At 39.7% G+C, this 21,633-nt stretch overlaps 2 long non-coding RNA genes across 5 annotated transcripts; both read left to right on the top strand.

The window, feature by feature from the left end:
• The first annotated feature begins 1,453 nt into the window (after positions 1-1,453).
• On the top strand, positions 1,454-20,627 carry LOC113038327 (uncharacterized). 3 transcript variants are annotated; one of them, XR_003274762.1, is made up of 6 exons: positions 1,454-1,529; positions 1,953-2,045; positions 2,222-2,333; positions 2,443-2,608; positions 20,267-20,378; positions 20,488-20,627. It is a non-coding gene; the product is annotated as an uncharacterized LOC113038327 (long non-coding RNA). The 3 variants fall into 3 exon arrangements; XR_003274760.1 differs by lacking the exon at positions 20,488-20,627 and having other exon boundaries at positions 20,267-20,481; XR_003274761.1 differs by lacking the exon at positions 20,488-20,627 and having other exon boundaries at positions 2,203-2,333; positions 20,267-20,481.
• LOC113038328 (uncharacterized) lies at positions 2,667-7,765 on the top strand. 2 transcript variants are annotated; one of them, XR_003274763.1, is made up of 3 exons: positions 2,667-2,973; positions 3,840-4,019; positions 7,707-7,765. It is a non-coding gene; the product is annotated as an uncharacterized LOC113038328 (long non-coding RNA). The 2 variants fall into 2 exon arrangements; XR_003274764.1 differs by lacking the exon at positions 7,707-7,765 and having other exon boundaries at positions 2,667-2,819; positions 2,918-2,973; positions 3,840-3,985.
• Positions 20,628-21,633: the final 1,006 nt, after the last annotated feature.

Genomic DNA, 21,633 nt, shown 5'->3' with positions numbered 1-21,633 from the left:
CAGTTACGTAACGTACTGGTAATTTTTGGTAATTCCATGACTTACCAATTGACAACGTAACTACGACGTCGCATGCCCGTAATTTTATTACCATCACATTACCAACTCTCAACGTCGACAGTACGTCCTTCCAACGTGACCAGATAACCAAGAACGTCCCAGATAGGTCCTCTATTGGTAATATATTGGTAACTTCATGACTTACTGGCAACGTAACTACAACGTCGTATGCACGTAATATCATTACCATATATATTTTTTTACGTTCTTTATATGCTCTCCGAGTATAGAGCCATTTAAAAAGTGTAATTAAACTTCAGACTCAAGATTAAACGTTCCTTAAAGATAAAATATGTTTCTTTTCACCAAGTCAGAATATGGACATGCTTTTAATATATAGTGACGTGACATACAGGCGCGCGCTTCCGCAACTGACGCACCGCGCGCACAGTATTGACAAGAAAAGAGTTGTGAAACTTTCTATCTCGTAAGGAGTTATGAACGTGAAATAGTGACACAGACTGTCTACACCATCTCATCTGCAGCAGAGATTGTTGTATCAGAAGGACAGCGCGTTTGTTTGACTCACTTTTCACTTCAACTGTGTCTGACAGGAGAATTAGCTTTCTGAGGTGAGTTTTACAATTTATAATAAATAAGTTGGTTGATAAAATGTATAAAACAAAGTTAAAACAAAAGTCTAACGTCGCTAAAACCTTTTTTTATTATTTTATTGTTTTTATTAGCCTTCTAGCCGTTGAGTTACCATGGCAACCGCGTACACATCAGCTGCTGGAGAGGAGAGGACCAAGGGGCAAGGAACTCGACCGGAAGTTGAAGTCGGGTGGGGGCTGCCATCTTTTAGCAGAACTTCACTTGCGTTAGCATTCCCATTGACTCCCATTCATTTTGGCGTTACTTTGACAGCGAATAACTTTACATCTGAGGCGTTTAAAGACTCTGTTTGTCCATTATTTATTTCTAAAGATACACGACAAGGTATAAAGGGCTCCATTACCTTCTATGTTACATTATGGCCCCGTATAAACAGTTTTTGTAAAAAATAGGCTAACGATTGCGTCATAACCACTCGGCTCTCTGTCGCATTACCGTACAGACAAGTGGAGAAGCTCGCAGGCAATTAACTTAATATGGCGTACTGGCGTTACATTTTAAAATACTATACAAAATAATTAACCAGAATACTTACTCCTGCTCACTCACGACAAAGAACTCCCCGCTCAAGCTCGCCGTCTCTGCAAGATTAACGATGGCAGTTTGCACGCACAGCCACTTAGAAGATTTACATCTGGCAGACAGGTTGCTGACGTCGTCAAGCTTCGTTTGAGTCTGCGCGTCAGAAACGGAAGTGCTAAAAAACGCTAAAACTGGGATTCATTCGTCTCAATTGAGTTCAAATGGGGTCGCTGTGTCCATTTCTTTTACTGTCTATGGAGAGGACTCGTCTGACATTTTCTCTGTTTCTCGTCAGTTATACCAAAGAAAAGGCCAACAACTGCGACAGATTTGTTAAGTAACACGTTAATATCATCCACAGTCTACTTTAAGTACTTTTTGTTAATATTTATACCTCTGCGATTATGGTATTTTTCCTGAAATTTCTGCTATCAAGTATTACGCTAGCATAGAAACATAATTAACGTTATAGCATATTAGATTTGAGCCCTTATTAATGAAAGTTTGGCCTTTTAATTACATCTTATGCCTAAAGGATCGGTTTTGATCGTTTTGTAAATGTTTTTGATGGTAATTTGTCAATAGATAAATGAAATAAAGTTAAGCTAATTAATTTAACCTAAAAATCTGCATTGTAGAGTCTATCAGTGACGTCACTCGTGGTCTAAAATGGGCTGAAACTATTTCAAACCACTGTTTCAAGCTTGTTCTGATTTATCATTGTAAACAAATATTGATAAAAAAAAATTGTACAGTGATTTCAGGAGTGTCTTAAAAACCCTCTAAAACAGAGGAGAAGTTCCAAGAAAATGTCTAACGGGAGCTGCTGACAGAGATAGAAAACACAGGTGATGCTACAAAGCTTATTAAATAACTTCATATTTATTTTTTACAATATATCATCATGCATCTGTAAAATCTAAACATGTGAATTCTGGTATCTAAAGATTTTTGTATGTTTTCCATATTGCTATTTTTCTTTTCTGCATTTCCCCTATTCTCTAGTTTGTTTATTTCTAATAAGGAGCTGGAGGCCGTGAAGATACAGATCCATGATATTGTGGAGAAGCAGGCCCAGCTGAGCGAGTGGAGAGCTGTGCTGGAAATATTCAGGGGTTGATGCTCATAAGTCCAGGGTCAGTATACAGCTAACCCTACTACCACCTCTACTCTGTGTAGTTCTCTGCAAAGGCCCGGTGTACCCAGGATGCGATCTTCCCAGATGTCCTTCACCCTATTTCATAGTGTAAGACATGATCCAGGCCCTGGGCGACGACCTCTCTCCATCCGCCGCCTCCGGTCTTCAGGATCTCCACCAGAACCCGATTCGCTCCACTTCGCGAGACAGAACAAAACGCTGTGATCATCAGAGACTCCATCGTCCGGCACGTTTGCGCTATGTTAGCTGAAGGTAAAGTCCACACTGAATACTTCCCTGGTGCTCATGTTCTTGATATTTCTGCACAGATTCCCGTGATCCTGAAGAGTGAGGTGGGCATCAGAGCGGACGGAGACGCTGAAGAGGGACTTCAGGAGCCTGATCAAGACAGTGCGCAGCATATCGCCTGCATGATGATAATAGTGTCAGGACCACTTCCCACGTATAGATGAGGACATGAAAGGTTCAGCAGACTTTTTGCTTTAAACGAATGGTTATAGTCATGGTGTAAAGAACAGAAACTGCCTTTTGTTAATAATTGGAATCTTTTCTGGGAGCTAGGCTTTTTAGATCTCCTGTTGGACAACATCTCCAGGACACTTCGCTCCATATGACTAGTAAGCCAATTCTCAAATAACTGTTATGATGAATTTTGTTCTAAACGCTCAAATAGAAGTACTACTACAATAAAGATTGTGTTTGTTCCAGTGTTAATTTTGACAGGCATTTTTGATTTAGCATTAGTCTAAACTCCACCAAACTACTGTTATAAGCATGAGCCCTGTCAGACTGGTCGTGGCGGAGGTGTTGCAACAATATATAGTGATATTCTCAATGTTACCCAGAAAACAGGATACAGGTTTAACTCTTTCGAAATACTTCTGCTTAATTTTAGACTGTCAGACATGCAAAAGAAATCTAATGTATCTCTTGCTCTGGCTACTAGGGGTGTGATGAGACACTTATCCCACAAGATGAGACGAAACACGAGACTGGGTTCATGAGAGCGAGACGATATATATATATATATATATATATATATATATATATATATTTTTTTTTTTTTTTTTTTTTTTAAGAAATCCTCAATGATAAAATAAATATTTCATTTTTCTCTACTCCTTTTTCGTAGTACATACATTTTCACATCAATTTATTAAACATTAAAAAAAAAACATATTTAGGGCCCTAATTTTTTCCCCAGCATATTATTTTTTATTATTATTGTTAACAAATTCTGTATTTTAGCATGTCTAACTATTTGAATGCATAACACAACTTAATTTATTCATTTTATTTTTTCTTAAAGGTAGCCTTACTGACATAGATATAATACCTCAAAGTGTAATTACTGACCACTTCCTTGTATCGTGCATGCTGCATATTAGTGATATTAACTATATTTCCAAAATGAGCATTATGAGTTTAAGAGCCTTACATTACATTTATAACAATCATTGTTAATGTTTGAATTGTATTTCAGGGCAGTTTGTGAAAAGAGATAATCAAGAGAAGTCAGTTCCAGATCCACCCTCCACACCAGACCTCTCTCTCACGAGGATTGCTGTCTACTAGCATATTGTGTTCTTCAGCTCTTCAGACTTCGGTGGATGCAGATATTACTCAGGGACATGAACACTAGAATATTGCAAGAATAGAGAAAGTAAGAATTACTTAAGATTTTAGAATTTAATGTTAATTGCTTAAACCTATACAGTATTGTTCAAAATAATAGCAGTACAATGTGACTAACCAGAATAATCAAGGTTTTTAGTATATTTTTTATTGCTACGTGGCAAACAAGTTACCAGTAGGTTCAGTAGATTGTCAGAAAACAAACAAGACCCAGCATTCATGATATGTGTCACGACCGGCTCAAAGCCGTGACAAATGGGAAGGAGGACATAGTCAGGTTGGTATGTTGCAACGTAGATATTTATTAATATAAATAAAGAACATAAAAGAAAACAAACCCAAACACGATTCCTTCAAACAAACGAATGCTCCAAGCATCCAACAGAACCGAGTTAAACTAATCATAACCTCAAAATAGCCAAAGCAAAACCAAACAACCGGGAGTTCACACTCCACACCAAACAGAGCTGACACTATATAGGGAAGGAACAGGTGGACACAATTCCGTTGACGAGCCTTCCAACCACACCCACTGACCGGTCTTAGTGGAAGTAACGAGGGAAAAAAGAACAAAGTAGTTTACACAAATCATAACTTCACAAAGCTTCAGTCCAAAAAGATAAAAATAAAATAAGATTCAATCCAGATCGCAAAACTCCAGCAGTCTTAGCTCTCCAACTCCTTCCAGCAACCTGGCGCCTAGGAAGCAACTTAAGAAAAGAATAGAGATAAAGACAAGGAAATAGGAGAAATCCTATAATATTAGACTATATGAATACGCGATAAAGCATCAGCAGTTGTGTTCTCTGTGCCTTGAATATGGCGAATGTCCAACAGGTATCCCTGTAAAAACAAAACCACTTCATTAACCTTTGGTTAGGGTTCTGTAATGAAGAAAAACTAATGGGTTATGATCAGTAAAAACCACCAGAGGTCCCACAGATGAACCCACATAACTTCAAAGTGTTGCAAAGCCCAAATGAGAGCCAGTGCTTCCTTCTCAAAACACAGAATAATTAAGTTGGTAAGCACTAAACTTTCTAAAAAAAGAATCCAACTGGGTGATCAATGCCATCTTCAGAAAGCTTTAGCAACATCTTTTGCTTTTAAAGACGTACACTCATTCTTCCAGTGACCAAACGCTTGGCAATAATTACACTGGTTTTCTCTGTCTTTCTCTCCAACAGAGAAACTACGTAGTCGATCAGATGAAGCACGCACAATTTTAGAAGACCTGCTAGGATCATAAGATTCTTTCTGAACACTCTCCAAAAGAGGTTTTATGAATCAGAAAAAAAAAAAAAATCATCAGCCATAATGGCTGCCTCATATGCGGTGGCGGGTTTTTTCCTCACTGATATATGTTGCTACTCTTTGTGAAACTGAGTTTTTAAACTGTTCAAGCAACATCAAGTCCTTCAAATTATCTAACGTCTTCACATCAGAAGCAGTACACCAACGACTGAAGTAAACTGAAATATCATGTACAAAACTCAACATGCGTTTGGCTATCTTCTTTTTTCCAGGACCTAAATTTTTGCCTGTAGGCCTCTGGAACCAATTCATATGCCCTCAACACTGCATTCTTAACGGTCAAATAATCATTAGCATCTTCTACACTAAGAGATGCATACGCTTCTTGAGCTTTGCCTGTAAAACAGACTGCAACATAAGTGTACGTTCCTCATCAGGCCACTTTCTTGCATCTGCCACACGCTCAAACAACAAAAAGAAGCGTTCAACATATTTCTCGTCAAACCTAGGGATCAATCTCATATTAGTCACTACATCAAATTTACACGAAGTCGAGTCACGGTCTACACCTCCCATTACCCCAAGTTTTCCTCCTCGCAATAAGTTTGTCAGGGGGACCACCAATGTAGAAAAATTCCTACAAAAACAACAATAAAACCCTACCATGCCAAGAAACCGCGTTCAACAAACTTTCAGATGGAGCACTAATAAACTCCCCAATTTTTGAGGCCATGGTCAAACAACAAATTGGCTACTTAATTTTTCCAAACATATTTGAGGGCTAGAATTTGGATAAGCAATTCCCTCTAACTAAACTTCAAAACTACATAAACTCATCCCTAATCTTCATACAGTTACTTGCAGTGGGTTCTTATACACCATAAACCAGTGTTTGCAATAGCAACCGATTAAAGGGTCACTACCACAAAACACGGATGTGTTCCCGAGACAACTGCTCTGACTGCTTTCACCGTACAAAAAAAATAAACTAAAATAAAAAAGATCAGAGTATCCCGTTAAGGATACCCCGCTAAGCCTAACCAGGGAAAAGCAAATCCAATAATAAACTTCCCCTCTAAATATACAAAGAGTAGCCAATAGTTACCAAACATGAACTCCCACAGAGCAACAAAACAAACAAACCAACCACTATATCCTCCAGAATTTGTAGAACCAAATATTAAACATTACCAAAAGAGCAAACAGAAATATTAATTTAACAAATCAATCATCAAATCAATAAAACTGAGTGATATTTTTACCAAACAAATCACTTAAATTTAAAGAACGAGCCCCCACATTTGTCACGACTGGCTCAAAGCCGTGACAAATGGGAAGGAGGACATAGTCAGGTTGGTATGTTGCAACGAAGATATTTATTAATATAAATAAAGAACATAAATTAAGAAATCAACAAACCAAAACACGATTCCTTCAAACAAACGAATGCTCCAAGCATCCAACAGAACCGAGTTAAACTAATCATAACCTCAAAATAGCCAAAGCAAAACCAAACAACCGGGAGTTCACGCTCCACACCAAACAGAGCTGACACTATATAGGGAAGGAACAGGTGGACACAATTCCGTTGACGAGCCTTCCAGCCACACCCACTGACCGGTCTTAGTGGAAGTAACGAGGGACTCATCACATATGCACGCTCTTAAGGCTGTGCAATTGGGCAATTAGTTGAAAGGGGTGTGTTAAAAAAAATAGCAGTGTCTACCTTTGACTGTACAAACTCAAAACTATTTTGTACAAACTTTTTTTTCTGGGATTTAGCAATCCTGTGAATCACTAAACTAATATTTAGTTGTATGACCACAGTTTTTTAAAACTGCTTGACATCTGTGTGGCATGGAGTCAACCAACTTGTGGCACCTCTCAGCTGTTATTCCACTCCATGATTCTTTAACAACATTCCACAATTCATTCACATTTCTTGGTTTTGCTTCAGAAACAGCATTTTTGATATCACCCCACAAGTTCTCAATTGGATTAAGGTCTGGAGATTGGGCTGGCCACTCCATAACATTAATTTTGTTGGTTTGGAACCAAGACTTTGCCCGTTTACTAGTGTGTTTTGGGTCATTGTCTTGTTGAAACAACCATTTCAAGGGCATGTCCTCTTCAGCATAGGGCAACATGACCTCTTCAAGTATTTTAACATATGCAAACTGATCCATGATCCCTGGTATGCGATAAATAGGCCCAACACCATAGTAGGAGAAACATGCCCATATCATGATGCTTGCACCTCCATGCTTCACTGTCTTCACTGTGTACTGTGGCTTGAATTCAGAGTTTGGGGGTCGTCTCACAAACTGCCTGTGGCCCTTGGACCCAAAAAGAACAATTTTACTCTCATCAGTCCACAAAATGTTCCTCCATTTCTCTTTAGGCCAGTTGAGGTGTTCTTTGGCAAATTGTAACCTCTTCTGCACATGCCTTTTTTTAACAGAGGGACTTTGCGGGGGATTCTTGAAAATAGATTAGCTTCACACAGACGTCTTCTAACTGTCACAGTACTTACAGGTAACTCCAGACTGTCTTTGATCATCCTGGAGGTGATCATTGGCTGAGCCTTTGCCATTCTGGTTATTCTTCTATCCATTTTGATGGTTGCTTTCCGTTTTCTTCCACGTCTCTCTGGTTTTGCTCTCCATTTTAAGGCATTGGAGATCATTTTAGCTGAACAGCCTATCATTTTTTGCACCTCTTTATAGGTTTTCCCCTCTCTAATCAACTTTTTAATCAAAGTACGCTGTTCTTCTTAACAATGTCTTGAACGACCCATTTTCCTCAGCTTTCAAATGCATGTTCAACAAGTGTTGGCTTCATCCTTAAATAGGGGCCACCTGATTCACACCTGTTTCTTCACAAAATTGATGACCTCAGTGATTGAATGCCACACTGCTATTTTTTTGAACACACCCCTTTCAACTAATTCAACTAATTGCCCAATTGCACAGCCTTAAGAGCGTGCATATCATGAATGCTGGGTCTCATTTGTTTTCTGAGAATCTACTGAACCTACTGGTAACTTGTTTGCCACGTAGCAATAAAAAAATATACGAAAAACCTTGATTATTCTGGTTAGTCACATTGTACTGCTATTATTTTGAACAATACTGTATATATTTAGATATATTTTTGTGGCAGTGTGAACTGGCCATAATGCTGTATGATAGGTGTGAGATTCATTAAACTTGATTTGCTATGATACATCTGTTCATAAGCTATTGCATATTATTTTCAATGAATTTTTTGTAGTGGTTTGGTTAAGGGTGTGATTAGCTGAAGATTATTGTGGGATCTTGTGATTAGTTGATGAATGTGTGCATTGTTAATGATAATATTTAAATGCAATGTACTGAGTGCCTACTAAGACTTGCATGTTGTGCTTAATGTTTTGACCCTGGATGCTTACAGAAGGGTATAGATATTTCAATATATGGAAATGTATTTATTATTAATATATCTCAATCTATGTGCTTCTGTATGGGCTGAATGCTTTCATTCATATTTCACTGTATATCCTGTTTTTATTAATAATCTGGGTGTATTACTGTTCATATTTGCTTGTTAATAAATTAACTGAATTCATTTCGAGTATGTATTCATCATTCACAGCTGCTGAAACATCCTTTAAATTAGTTTGGGCATATGAGGACATAAATTAGGTTCAAGTGCTGCATGTCCGCCCATAGAATAATTATTTAAAAAAATGACCAACTGATTACCAGCACACGACCACCGATCCGCGACGTTGCCACGACGTCGCAGTTACTTACTGGCAACGTCACAAAGTTACGTTGTGGCGACGTATACGCACCTTTCACTTTTCCGGTTGCACTACGTCGCCACGACGAAACTTTGGTCACCAGATTACGTCGCAGTTACGTAACAGTTACGTAATGTTTTTTTTTTTTTTTTTTTTTTTTTTTATTATTATTGCAAAAAGGGTACAATTCACATGTGATTAGCCATAATATACAAAAAAACATAGAGATAAACAAAAAATAAATAAATAAATTAAAGTAGCCAGGGGAAGCTTACAGATCATTACAAAGTGAAGGAAGACCATATGCTGATAGTTTTAACAGCCTTTTTGTTGTTTGAGCCAGAAATCAGATTAATATAATGTTCAACTTCATGGATAAAGAGTACAAAACAAGGTTTTTTAGAGCTGAATTTACATTTATGAATGTGAAATTTTGCCAAAAGTATTAATAAATTTATAATGAAGTACGTTTTTTCTTTACTTTGACTTTTATAAAAACAAAAAATAAAATCCTTCCACAATAAGGCAAAGTCTTTAAAAATATGGTCAATGATGAATCTGCTGAGCTTTTGCCAAAATGTTCTAGTGTGTGGGCAATACCAAAATAGGTGCAAAACTGTTTCGGGATGGTCTTCACAAAAAGAACAGTTTGCATTGATGTCCCTTTTAAATTTAATCATGTAATGATTAGCAGGGTAATATCTGTGAATTATTCTGAAAGATACTTCTTTCACCTTATTTACTAATAAATACCTGTGAGGAATCATCCAAACCTTTTTCCAGTCAATGTCATTTACAAAACGGTTCCAGTAAAAAGTAACATTTGGAATAGAAACAATCTCTTTCTGAAATAATGCACGAATGTGCTTATTATTATGTGGAATATGGGAAAAACAGATTCTTCCAACTGGTGAGTCAGCCACATCAGGGAGGGAGACAGAAGTAGGTGAAAGTCTGCTAGTATACTTAAAAAGCATGATTGTGCCTGATGGAATGGCGTCAAATACGATTGCGAATTCTTTCAGCGTAACAGGAATGTTATATGCTGATAGAAATTCTCTATAGGAGAAAAGTCGCCCTTCTGCATTAAATAACTGGTCCACCAGCAGAATCTGATTACGTACCCAACTCTCAAAATAAAAAGACTTGTTCTTATATAAAATATCTCTGTTATTCCAAATTAGATACCTGTGGGGTGAGAAATTATGCTTGTAAATAAGAGACCAAGCTAAAAGGACCTGCTTATGAAAAGTGGACAGTTTTACAGGAAGTTTTTCTACATTGTAGTTACAATTAAAAATAAAGTCCAGACCACCAAAACGAGAGAATATATAATGGGGAATAAAATTCCAAATCATGGGTTTTTAAGAAAATGCTTAGCCCAATTAATCTTAAATGTATTATTTAGAGTATTGAAGTCCAAAAAATTTAGCCCACCAGATTCATATTTATTCATAACAACACTTTTTTTGATATAGTGGATACGATTTTTCCAGATGAAGTCAAAAAGCATTTTATCAATGTCTTTACAGATTTTATTGTCCAAATGTAGAGAGAGAGCTGCATATGTAAGCCGTGATATCCCTTCAGCCTTGGTAAGCAACACTCTGCCTTTTAAAGACAAGTCCCTTTGCAACCACTGGTTCAGTTTGTTCTGAGTTTTTTTAATGATTGGAGAAAAATTTAACTGAGATCTAATTTTCTGATCTTTAGAGATAATAATACCCAAGTATGTTACTTCTTTTTTGATCGGAATGTTGCAAATAGTTTGTATATCACAGTCTTTTAAAGGCAGCAGCTCACATTTATTAATATTTAGGCATAAACCAGAGGCCTCTGAAAACTGGTTTATTACTCGAATGATGACAGGTATCTGGCTTGCATTTTTAAAAAAGATTGTGGTATCGTCAGCAAGCTGACTAATGACGATATCCCTACCCGCAATAGAGATTCCTTGTATAGCACTATTACATACATAAGTTGTGAGAATCTGTGTACAAAGTAGAAACAAATAAGGGGAAATTAGGCATCCCTGACGAATGCCCCGTTCCAGATTAAATCTAGGGGAAGTTCCATTTTTCAGTTTTATAGAGCTATTGCCATTAGCATATAAGGTTTTAATTGCTTTGCTGAAAAAGTCCCCAAAACCAAATTTCTCTAAAGATAGAAAAATAAATTGATGTTCTATTGTATCAAACGCCTTGTAGAAGTCTAAGAGGAGGATGAAGCCATCTTCAGATATTAGGTCAGAGTAGTCAAGAATATCTAATACTAGTCTAATATTATTAGAGATATGCCTGTTTCTCATAAAGCCTGATTGTGTCTCATCTATAATAGTTTCAAGAGTTTCTTTAATTCTATTGGCAAATATTGACGCCATTATTTTGTAATCATTGTTTAGCAGACAAATGGGTCTCCAGCTGTCAATAAAGAGCGGATCTTTCCTAGGCTTGGGAATCAGTGTGACTAGCCCTTGAGTGAGGCTAGGAGGAAGGGAATTATTCTCTATACTCTCCATAAAAACCTGTAATAAAAAAGGGGCCAAAAGTTCTGAGAATGCCTTGTAAAATTCACTGAATCATTGACTCAACTGGTGGCAGTAAGGACCTGTTTTTATACATTCTATGGTAAAGACCTACAAAAATAAACAATTTGTTCACTTTTTGTGAAACGAAAGTATCAGATTAATTTGATAATTAAACTAGCATTAAAAAGCATGCATGTGAAAAACACCATTAACACCAATAATGAACAGATGACAGAATCTACAAGCCTGCCACTTGAGGGAGAAAAGGGGAAATTATTAATATCACATAATGTTACATTGAAAACATGATTTCGGCAGCCTCGGTCTAATTAACGTTAAACTTTATACAGCGGTTTAACGTTATATTCAAGTTCACAGGATGTCTAGCATGAGCATCATCAAGCTCGAGCGGCAGGCATTCAAACAAACTAATTAACGTTACTACGGTTAAAAATTGAATAATAAGAAAGTGAATACTGTATAGTTTATAGTGTTAAATTTCAAATAATTTGAAACAGGTAAGGTTAAATATTCGATTTTAACAGTTAACGTTACCCTAGACCACCTCTGAGACTGCTTTTGAGCTAATTAACCAAACAGAGCATTTATTTATAAAATTGAAAGAGAAAACCTACAAAAATACAAAACACTACTCCTCTTTGATGGCATTTAACGTTATATCAGTTAAAATCTATGAATAAAAGTAGATTTATAGCGCTTACCTTTCCTCCGTGTCCGTCCGCTGGAAGGTGACCGTTACAAAATGACGGGCACGCGCACTTCGCGCACTTCACTCAGAAAGTGATGTGCGCTGCTAGTAGGGGGGGGTGAAATCATAGACAGTAAAAGAAATGGACACAGCGACCCCATTGGAACTCAATTGAGACAAATGAAGCCCAGTTTTAGCGTTTTTTAGCACTTCCGTTTCTGCCACGCAGACTCAAACGAAGCTTGACGACGTCAGCAACCTGTCTGACAGATGTAAATCTTCTAAGTGGCTGTGCGTGAAAACTGCCATCGTTAATCTTGCAGAGACGGCGAGCTTGAGCGGGGAGTTCTTTGGCGTGAATGAGCAGGAGTAAGTATTCTGATTAATTATTTTGTATAGTATAAAGAGCCCTTTATACATTGTCGTGTATCTTTAGAAATAAATAATGGACAAACGGAGTCTTTAAACGCCTCAGATGTAAAGTTATTCGCTGTCAAAGTGACGCCAAAATGAAGAGCACGCGCTCCCATATAGCAGAGCAGAGAGAGGCTGTGCACAGACAATCACTGATCAGAGCGAGAGCGTCGCGAAATGTCACAAAAGGAGGAGTGTTTTTGGTTGCCAGGGCAAGACAACCCTGCATAGATTACCAAAGAAAAAACAGCATTAAGGGACCACTGGACGGAGTTTATTTTTACAGAGCATCAACAAGGTTGTGCAAGTGTTTGTGTTTGTTCCCTGCATTTCGAAGATGCTTGTTTTACAAACAAGGCCCAGTTTGACGACGGATTTGCAATTAATAATTGTTTATTTCTTAAGGATGATGCAATCCCAACGAAAAAGGGTCACGATCGTGTGTTGGAACTAGAGGTCTTCTTGCCCGAACCCGACAGAGACCCGTAATGTACTACACCGAACCGACCTGGACCCGTCTATTATTTCAAAAGCTGGACCCGGACCCATGTAGATCCGAGAAATGCCTACCCGGACCCGACCCGGACCCGTATATTACTTGATATCTGGACCCGAACCCGCCGGGAAGACACAGACCCGACTGGACCCGACGTTGACATATTCCACCTTAAATTGCTATTACAAGTCAATAAACCTGTTGCGAAGAATACAGCTTTTTGTCTTACCTAATTTAAAGAGCCGTGGTCTCTCTTCCTTGTACCTGACTGCCTATGATGCATTACAATCCTCCGACAAGAAAGTTATTCATGTTATTCCTCTCATTATTCCAAGTCCAAGCTGAATCCACTCATTATTTCAGCTTCAGAAGTCCACTTGATGTCACGGTGACGGATGACAAATGCTACTGTGCACATGTACATCCTGACTCGAGTTAATTCGCATAATAACTTACACTGTTTGCCTTTTGAACTATAATAACGATCGCTCGTGCAATGCCATGGCCGCTGACATTATTTATTTACTATCATCTGATCTCTGTCTGTGCTCTCTGCTCAGCATCGAGTCTGAATCTGAACCACTAAAACTTCAAGATTAAACGGTTCATTTATAATATTATAAAAATGGGAGAAAATGTAAACGCGGTTTGGCGGTCGAAGTGTCCCTCACTGCTTGCCATAGAAACATGACTGCACATGCGTGCTAGCTTTATCAACCTAAAATGCCTTAACGCAATTTGAGCGTAATAGAAAACATTCATGTGACAGTTCACCTCAGATTGTGTTGCTGATTTGAAATAAATTAAACATGAGTGTGTCAAGTCTGCAAGCATTACCGTTTGTGCACTCAAATTGCGAACCCGTATGTACTGCATGTACTCGATGGCGCCGCGCATGGCTGCTACAGTGCTTGGCTGCTACAGTGCTTGGCTCTCCAGTGTGTGTACTGTTTTTGTTCGTTTTTCCTGTTTTTTGTTTAACAAACACTATCAGTTTCACCAGGGATGAACTGCTGAACATTCGGCAGAACACACCACAAGATCTTTTACCAGATTTTAATTATTCAGACGTTTTACTGAACGTTGTTATCGGAGGAGCGGCGGCGCTGATCAAGCGCTTCAGGACGCGCAGACGGGGGAAGCGAGCGGGAGCGCTCGTCAGACTCAGGAAGCACGGATTTCGAACGCCGTTGCCTAGCATCCATCTGGCAAATCTCCGCTCTCTACCTAACAAAACAGACGAACTCCTTTTGCTCTCTCGGACAAATAAGGATTTCTCTCACTCTGCTGCTCTGTGTTTCACGGAAACCTGGCTGAATGACGCCATACCGGACAGCGCGCTCCATCTGCCGGGCTTTCAGCTGTTCAGAGCGGATCGCGAATCAGAGTCTACTCGGAAAACGCGCGGCGGCGGGACATGCTTTTACATCAATGAGCGATGGTGTAGAGATGTAACTGTGTTAAAGAAGATGTGCTGTCCTGATCTAGAAATGCAGTTTGTCAACTGCAAGCCGTTCTATTCGCCGCGGGAGTTTCACTCGTTCATTCTGGTCAGTGTTTACATCCATCCGCAAGCGCACGTGAGCTCAGCTTTACAGAAACTCGCTGATCAGATCACAGAGACAGAACAACAACACCCGGACTCTGTTTAAATCATTCTTGGGGACTTTAATAAAGCCAATCTTTCCCGTGAACTGCCAAAATACAGACAGCATGTTACATGTCCCACCAGAGACAGTAATATATTGGATCACTGCTACACCACAATAAAGGATGCATATCACTCTGTTCCACGAGCTGCTTTGGGAAATTCTGTTCACTGTCTGATTCATCTTATACCATCCTACAAACAGAAACTTAAATCTGCTAAACCTGTAGTAAGGACTGTGAAGAGATGGACCAGCGAAACGGAGCAGGATTTACAATCTTGTTTTGACCTCACTGATTGGAGTGTTTTTGAAGCTGCTACCACCGATCTGGACGAACTCACAGAGACTGTAACATCCTATATTAGTTTCTGTGAGGATGTTTGCATTCCTACCAGGACTTATTTAACATTCAACAACGATAAGCCATGGTTTACAGTAAAACTCAGACATCTTCGTCAGGCCAAAGAGGATGCATACAGAAATGGGGACAGGGTCTTGTACAATCAGGCCAGGAACACACTGAACAAAGAGATCATAGCGGCTAAAAAGACCTACGCTAAAAAGTTGGAAGACCAGTTTTCTTCCAACGACTCAACTTCAGTTTGGAGAGGACTGAGGGCCATCACAAACTACAAGACACCATCCCCTTGCACTGAGGCTAATCAACGGCTTGCTAACGACCTGAATGAGTTTTATTGCAGATTTGAAACCCCCAACACCCATTCTGACCATCTCCCTGCACAACCATTAACACCTCCTGCAATCCCCCGTTCCACACCTACTGCTCTTCAAATCTGTGAAGATGATGTGTGCCAGGTCTTCAAGAAGAACAAAAGAAGAAAAGCACCAGGCCCAGATGGTGTTACACCAGCCTGTCTGAAAATCTGTGCTGACCAGCTGGCCCCCATCTTTTCACAGATCTTCAACAGATCCCTGGAGTTGTGTGAAGTACCTTCCTGCTTCAAACGCTCCACCATCATCCCCATCCCAAAGAAACCTAAGATAACAGGACTTAACGACTACAGGCCTGTGGCTCTAACATCTGTCTTCATGAAGTCGTTTGAAAAACTGGTTCTGGGTTATCTGAAGGACATCACTGGACCCTTACTGGACCCCCTGCAGTTTGCTTACCGAGCAAACAGTTCCGTGGATGATGCAATCAACATAGGATTGCACTTCATCCTGCAACATCTGGACAAAACAGGGACTTATGTGAGGATCCTGTTTGTGGACTTTAGTTCGGCTTTCAACACCATCATCCCAACAACCCTCCAGACCAAACTGACCCAGCTCTCTGTTCCTAGCTCTATCTGTCGGTGGATCACCAGCTTTCTGACAGACAGGCAACAGTTAGTGAGACTGGGGAAATTCACATCAAACAGCTGCTCCACCAACACTGGCGCCCCTCAGGGATGTGTTCTCTCCCCTCTGCTCTTCTCCCTTTACACCAACGACTGCACCTCTAAAGACCCCTCTGTCAAGCTCCTGAAGTTTGCAGATGACACTACAGTCATCGGCCTCATCCAGGACGGTGTTGAGTCTGCTTACAGACAAGAGGTTGAGCAGCTGGCTGTCTGGTGCAGTCTTAACAACCTGGAGCTGAACACGCTCAAAACAGTGGAGATGATCGTGGACTTTAGGAGAAACCCACCTGCACTTTCCCCACTCACCATCATGAACAGCCCTGTGACTGCAGTGGAGTCATTCAGATTCCTGGGAACCACCATCTCTCAGGACCTGAAGTGGGACAATCACATTGACTCCATTGTAAAAAAGGCCCAACAAAGGTTGTATTTCCTTCGCCAGCTGAGGAAGTTTAACTTGCCACAGGAGCTGCTGAAACAGTTCTACTCGGCCGTCATTGAGTCTGTACTGTGTACTTCTATAACTGTCTGGTTTGGCTCAGCAACAAAATCGGACATCAGAAGACTACAGAGAACTGTTCGGACTGCTGAAAGGATTATTGGTGCTCCCCTGCCCACCCTTCAAGAACTGTATACATCCAGAGTGAGGAAAAGGGCTCATAAAATCACTCTGGATCCCTCACATCCAAGTCACCCCATCTTTGAACTTTTGCCATCTGGCCGGCGTCTCAGAGCCGCAAATACCAGAACAGCAAGGCACAAAAACAGTTTCTTCCCCCAGGCAATCTACCTCATGAACAGTTAAATGCTTATGCAAACAAAATTGCAACATCCTTATATTTATTTGTTACCCCTCCATCCTAGTAAATCCCTGCATCTTTTTCAATCCTATCCCATTATCATTTATAGCACAATTGTTTATACACTTATTTATTTGGCTACATTTTTTTTTTTTTTGTCTGTGTGTTGGTGTCTCTGTGTACTGGAAGCTTATGTCACTAAAACAAATTCCTTGTATGCGCAAACATACTTGGCAATAAAGCTCTTTCTGATTCTGATTCTGATTGTATTAACTCTTGAGTCTGCGAGCGAGAGAGAGAAAGATCACTTTTTTTGGCTCACTCTTTTCTTTTCCTAATTTTACAAGTTGCAAGTTACAAAAAACACAAGCAGTCTTTGATAACGGCCGGATGTTCTTCGAGTCATATGACTCCGATCGGCGATCGCACGGGTATTACACACAATGTTAAACAGACCCGGGACCCGAGGTGATAGATTCGGACACGACCCGGACCCGGCTGATGATTTAAAATATAGACCCGAACCCGTACGGGTCCCGGGTCGGGTCCGGGGTCGACGGGTCTCGGGTGCACTGTGAAGACCTCTAGTTGGAGCTGCAGGCGGTGAGTAAAACTGCTTCAAATATCTCTGCCTCCTTGTTAGTGCGTCCCCTCCCATCAGAGACCCGGGTTCGAGCCCCGCTCGGAGCGAGTCGTTGCTGCTGCTGCTCTCATTCAGTTTCAGCCTCGGGATCTGATTCTGGATCATAAATAAATGGCTGAATCTGACTGTTAGCCATGGTTTATTTTGGATCATGGTTTTTTCCTCAAGGCAATGTCAGAGCCGTTAAATATGTTTTTCAAAGGCTCTGGGTAATGTCACAGCTTCCAAACGCTCTTGACGCAAAAGCCTACTGGCGCTCGTGATTCTTTAGCTCCGCCCACACGTCACGCCTCTAGGCGCTAGTGTTTTTCCGGGAAAAATCGGTACAGACTATCTTTCTCTTATGAATATAATAAAACTAAAGACTTTTTGGAGTTATGAAGGATGTAGTACTACCCTGCTAACACACGACGTAACAGTTACGTAACGTACTGGTAATTTTTGGTAATTCCATGACTTACCAATTGACAACGTAACTACGACGTCGCATGCCCGTAATTTTATTACCATCACATTACCAACTCACAACGTCGTCAGTACGTCCTTCCAACGTGACCAGATAACCAAGAACGTCCCAGATAGGTCCTCTATTGGTAATATATTGGTAACTTCATGACTTACTGGCAACGTAACTACAACGTCGTATGCACGTAATATCATTACCATATATTTTTTTTACGTTCTTTATATGCTCTCTGAGTATAGAGCCATTTAAAAGGTGTAATTAAACTTCAGACTCAAGATTAAACGTTCCTTAAAGATAAAATATGTTTCTTTTCACCAAGTCAGAATATGGACATGCTTTTAATATATAGTGACGTGACATACAGGCGCGCGCTTCCGCAACTGACGCACCGCGCGCACAGTATTGACAAGAAAAGAGTTGTGAAACTTTCTATCTCGTAAGGAGTTATGAACGTGAAATAGTGACACAGACTGTCTACACCATCTCATCTGCAGCAGAGATTGTTGTATCAGAAGGACAGCGAGTTTGTTTGACGCACTTTTCACTTCAACTGTGTCTGACAGGAGAATTAGCTTTCTGAGGTGAGTTTTACAATTTATAATAAATAAGTTGGTTGATAAAATGTATAAAACAAAGTTAAAACAAAAGTCTAACGTCGCTAAAACCTTTTTTTATTATTTTATTGTTTTTATTAGCCTTCTAGCCGTTGAGTTACCATGGCAACCGCGTACACATCAGCTGCTGGAGAGGAGAGGACCAATGGGCAAGGAACTCGACCGGAAGTTGAAGTCGGGTGGGGGCTGCCATCTTTTAGCAGAACTTCACTTGCGTTAGCATTCCCATTGACTCCCATTCATTTTGGCGTTACTTTGACAGCGAATAACTTTACATCTGAGGCGTTTAAAGACTCTGTTTGTCCATTATTTATTTCTAAAGATATACGACAAGGTATAAAGGGCTCCATTACCTTCTATGTTACATTATGGCCCCGTATAAACAGTTTTTGTAAAAAATAGGCTAACGATTGCGTCATAACCACTCGGCTCTCTGTCGCATTACCGTACAGACAAGTGGAGAAGCTCGCAGGCAATTAACTTAATATGGCGTACTGGCGTTACATTTTAAAATACTATACAAAATAATTAATCAGAATACTTACTCCTGCTCACTCACGACAAAGAACTCCCCGCTCAAGCTCGCCGTCTCTGCAAGATTAACGATGGCAGTTTGCACGCACAGCCACTTAGAAGATTTACATCTGGCAGACAGGTTGCTGACGTCGTCAAGCTTCGTTTGAGTCTGCGCGTCAGAAACGGAAGTGCTAAAAAACGCTAAAACTGGGATTCATTCGTCTCAATTGAGTTCAAATGGGGTCGCTGTGTCCATTTCTTTTACTGTCTATGGAGAGGACTCGTCTGACATTTTCTCTGTTTCTCGTCAGTTATACCAAAGAAAAGGCCAACAACTGCGACAGATTTGTTAAGTAACACGTTAATATCATCCACAGTCTACTTTAAGTACTTTTTGTTAATATTTATACCTCTGCGATTATGGTATTTTTCCTGAAATGTCTGCTATCAAGTATTACGCTAGCATAGAAACATAATTAACGTTATAGCATATTAGATTTGAGCCCTTATTAATGAAAGTTTGGCCTTTTAATTACATCTTATGCCTAAAGGATCGGTTTTGATCGTTTTGTAAATGTTTTTGATGGTAATTTGTCAATAGATAAATGAAATAAAGTTAAGCTAATTAATTTAACCTAAAAATCTGCATTGTAGAGTCTATCAGTGACGTCACTCGTGGTCTAAAATGGGCTGAAACTATTTCAAACCACTGTTTCAAGCTTGTTCTGATTTATCATTGTAAACAAATATTGATAAAAAAAATTGTACAGTGATTTCAGGAGTGTCTTAAAAACCCTCTAAAACAGAGGAGAAGTTCCAAGAAAATGTCTAACGGGAGCTGCTGACAGAGATAGAAAACACAGGTGATGCTACAAAGCTTATTAAATAACTTCATATTTATTTTTTACAATATATCGTCATGCATCTGTAAAATCTAAACATGTGAATTCTGGTATCTAAAGATTTTTGTATGTTTTCCATATTGCTATTTTTCTTTTCTGCATTTCCCCTATTCTCTAGTTTGTTTATTTCTAATAAGGAGCTGGAGGCCGTGAAGATACAGATCCATGATATTGTGGAGAAGCAGGCCCAGCTGAGCGAGTGGAGAGCTGTGCTGGAAATATTCAGGGGTTGATGCTCATAAGTCCAGGGTAAGTATACAGCTAACCCTACTACCACCTCTACTCTGTGTAGTTCTCTGCAAAGGCCCGGTGTACCCAGGATGCGATCTTCCCAGATGTCCTTCACCCTATTTCATAGTGTAAGACATGATCCAGGCCCTGGGCGAAGACCTCTCTCCATCCGCCGCCTCCGGTCTTCAGGATCTCCACCAGAACCCGATTCGCTCCACTTCGCGAGACAGAACAAAACGCTGTGATCATCAGAGACTCCATCGTCCGGCACGTTTGCGCTATGTTAGCTGAAGGTAAAGTCCACACTGAATACTTCCCTGGTGCTCATGTTCTTGATATTTCTGCACAGATTCCCGTGATCCTGAAGAGTGAGGTGGGCATCAGAGCGGACGGAGACGCTGAAGAGGGACTTCAGGAGCCTGATCAAGACAGTGCGCAGCATATCGCCTGCATGATGATAATAGTGTCAGGACCACTTCCCACGTATAGATGAGGACATGAAAGGTTCAGCAGACTTTTTGCTTTAAACGAATGGTTATAGTCATGGTGTAAAGAACAGAAACTGCCTTTTGTTAATAATTGGAATCTTTTCTGGGAGCTAGGCTTTTTAGATCTCCTGTTGGACAACATCTCCAGGACACTTCGCTCCATATGACTAGTAAGCCAATTCTCAAATAACTGTTATGATGAATTTTGTTCTACACGCTCAAATAGAAGTACTTCTACAATAAAGATTGTGTTTGTTCCAGTGTTAATTTTGACAGCCATTTTTGATTTAGCATTAGTCTAAACTCCACCAAACTACTGTTATAAGCATGAGCCCTGTCAGACTGGTCGTGGCGGAGGTGTTGCAACAATATATAGTGATATTCTCAATGTTACCCAGAAAACAGGATACAGGTTTAACTCTTTCGAAATACTTCTGCTTAATTTCAGACTGTCAGACATGCAAAAGAAATCTAATGTATCTCTTGCTCTGGCTACTAGGGGTGTGATGAGACACTTATCCCACAAGATGAGACGAAACACGAGACTGGGTTCATGAGAGCGAGACGATATATATATATATATATTTTTTTTTTTAAGAAATCCTCAATGATAAAATAAATATTTCATTTTTCTCTACTCCTTTTTCGTAGTACATACATTTTCACATCAATTTATTAAACATTAAAAAAAAAACATATTTAGGGCCCTAATTTTTTCCCCAGCATATTATTTTTTATTATTATTGTTAACAAATTCTGTATTTTAGCATGTCTAACTATTTGAA

Source organism: Carassius auratus, chromosome 21 (assembly GCF_003368295.1).
Source record: "Carassius auratus strain Wakin chromosome 21, ASM336829v1, whole genome shotgun sequence".
Classification (NCBI taxonomy): Eukaryota; Metazoa; Chordata; class Actinopteri; order Cypriniformes; family Cyprinidae; genus Carassius; species Carassius auratus.
Note: the sequence above shows the minus strand (reverse complement) of the source record. Positions and strands in the feature narration are given on the sequence as shown.